Below are 2,991 nucleotides of genomic sequence, written 5' to 3'. Positions count from 1 at the left end.
ATCCCAAGTGTTCTAAAACTTCAGCTCTAGTGTCACCTCATAAATAAAAAAGCCCCATCTCTCTAGGATTCTTCACCCTTTGAAATGACTTGATTTACTTTATTTGTTTTAAATGATTTACTTTAATAATTGACAAGTGCCTAATGCCTGAGATACACTGTTCCCTAAGAACTAGATACAGAACTAAAAACATAACAATCTTTATTCTCAAGGAATATATTCTACTGTTGATGCTGCTTTTTACCCCCTGACCTTCATCTGTCTTAACTTCATTTCCTTCTAATCTCTCTTTGTAAGTGTCTTGACTATTGGTTAAGGACCAGGTTAAAGGATTTCTTTGTGAAAGTTTCCCTGATTCTAATCTGAAGAAGTCTATTCCATCTCTATCTATCTATAGTACTTTGATCTCTTATAATTTTCAGCCCATTATGCCTTGTGGATATCTTATATGCCCCTTTACACTCTGAGTTCTTTGGGGTTATTGGGTCTTCTTAATTTTTGCTTTTCCATTTCAGAGCTCAAAATGGCATGGTAAAAAAAGAGTTGTCTTGGCTTAATGTAATTGATAACTTATAGCCTAGTATCATGGAAAGAACAATGAATTTGTAGTTAGAGAACCTGGTTCTAATATTTACTTATGATAATGGTGAAGTCATATAATTTCCTTATTTGAGACTTGCTTATTCCTCTGAAAAATTGCAATAGTGGTGGTGATGGTTCTGTGCATCTCTAAATCTGATTAGTACTTACTAACAATGTAACTTTGAGTAATTCATTTAACTTCTTTAAATATGAATTTCCTCATCTGTAAGATAGGCATGATCATCCTTATACTAACAATCTCATGAGATTACTCTAAAGAAAACTATGTATAAATTAAGAAATTGCACTGTTTATGTATACACATAAACACATACATACATACATACATGTATGTGTATAGTTAACAAATGATCCCTAGGTCCATAAGGGACCTGAAATGAAAGAGTCTAATATGACAATTAAAAGCATTTATTATCTTAAAAAAAGACTTGTAGAGGAGGAAGGGATCCTACAAGAGAAGAGAGGGGGAGAGAGTTCTCAGTTTCTTAAAGAGAGAAAAAAGGGTGAGATATAGTTTCTTTTTTTTTTCCTTGTTAAATAGTCGTTTATTGGAAAAGGTGGGCTGAGGAGGGGTCACTAGATTCCCCAGAGAGCAACAACACCATACAGGTTACAAGTGTTGGGAGAGGTCAGCACAAAGCTCTGGGATCTCAGCCTCTTCCTGGACTGTAAGGGATGGTGCCTGGAGTGTTAGGGCATACCCAGGTGGGAAGGCCTTGACTTAGTAAGCATGGTTAGAGACAAAGAGTGACTCGCTGGCTGCAACTCCTGCCTTTCCACTTGGAGCATATTTGCCTTGAGCAGCTTGGCTGTTAGCCGTGGCCTGTTTGATATATTCCTCCTGGGTAGCCTTGACATTTTCCTTTTTTCCAGCCCAGGTCTTGAGAGCAGAGGTCTTCAGGGCTTGGCCATAAGAAAAGGTCAGGGCCCATGGCTTATGCAAGGGGCAGGTATTGATGGCATTGAGGTTGTTGGAGGCATCCTCCTCACTCTGACCCCCAGACAGGAAGGTGACACTAGTGACTGCAGGAGGCACAGTCCGGCAAAGGGCAGTTACAGTTGCTATTGCAATCTCCTCATGTGAGTATTTCTGGGTACAGGCATGCCCAGGGGTGACTGTGTTAGGTTTCAGCAAAGTCCCTTCCAAATAGATATGGTGGTCACTCAGAGCTTTGTAGACAGCAGCCAGGACCTTCTCAGTGACATACTGACAAGTTTTCAGATCATGTTCTCCATCAGGGAGGATCTCTGGCTCCACAATAGGAACAATGTCATTCTGCTGACAAATGCTGGCATATTGGGCCAGCACATTGGCATTCTCCATGATGGCAAGTGAGGAAGGTGTATTCTCCCCAATCTTCAGTACACAATGCCACTTGGCAAAGTCAGCTCCATCCTTCTTATACTGGGCACAGCGCTCATTCAGCCCATCTAGACCTTGGGTGGTAGTCTCTCTATTGGTTCCTGTCGGGGCATGACACCTTTGTCCACCTTGATGCCCACAATGCCACCCTTTGCCTTTATGACTGTGGGGAAAGGACGACCATCATCAGCTTTCTGGTACAGTGTCTCATGGAAAAGGATGACACCTCCAATGCAGGAATTCACTTGCTCATCTGCTGTCAGAAGTAACTGCCTGTAGAGGCGACGATTTTCCTCTGTGTTCTCAGTTCCAATGGATTGTAGCCACTTTGCAATGCTACCTGTGGACTCATCTGCTGCCAAGATTCCCTTGCCTGGGGCACAATCTTGTGAGCTATCTCAGAGAGTTCTTTCTTTTGCTCTGGTGTCAGTGCTGGATGTTGGGGAGGCATGTTTTCCTTGACTGTGCTGGTTGTTTTCCGCTGGAGGAGCCGAACTTTGAGATATAGTTTCTAGAGGCTTTCAGACAGGCATTAGGGATCAAGGGAGAGAACATCTTTATACACAATAAATCAGACAGCAGAAAGTCCTGAGCAAGATCTTGAGACTGCAGTTCCTGCTCAAGGCTTCCACAGAGCTGGTCAAAATTGATTCTGTGGTTTCTGGCAACTACCAGGCATCTCCATATTCAGCAAGAGTTCATTCACAAAGGATCATTGGTATGCCAAGCAGCTCTGAATCTCAGAAATCCTTCTAATTGTTGTTTAACTAGTTGTTTAACTCTATTGTCCTGCTCCTTGTGAAGGGAAGTTCTAACATATTTAACAGTCATTTCAGAGTTCATGGCATCATCATCATAAATATATGTATATTATATATATAAATATAAATGGTTTTATATATATATATATATATACTCTATATATAATTGAATGGTTGTCTATCTATTTTTATGATGATTATTTATTTCAATTTTAAGGGACTTTTTTGAATTCTCTTAAATTAAAAGCTGGCTAATATTTGTCA

General features: G+C 40.4%; 1 pseudogene; it reads right to left on the bottom strand.

Annotated features, from left to right (window-relative positions):
* Positions 1-1,324: 1,324 nt before the first annotated feature.
* Positions 1,325-2,417, bottom strand: LOC141520054 (fructose-bisphosphate aldolase A pseudogene; annotated as a pseudogene).
* Positions 2,418-2,991: the final 574 nt, after the last annotated feature.

This window comes from Macrotis lagotis, chromosome 4 (genome assembly GCF_037893015.1).
Source record: "Macrotis lagotis isolate mMagLag1 chromosome 4, bilby.v1.9.chrom.fasta, whole genome shotgun sequence".
NCBI lineage: Eukaryota > Metazoa > Chordata > Mammalia > Peramelemorphia > Peramelidae > Macrotis > Macrotis lagotis.
Note: the sequence above shows the minus strand (reverse complement) of the source record. Positions and strands in the feature narration are given on the sequence as shown.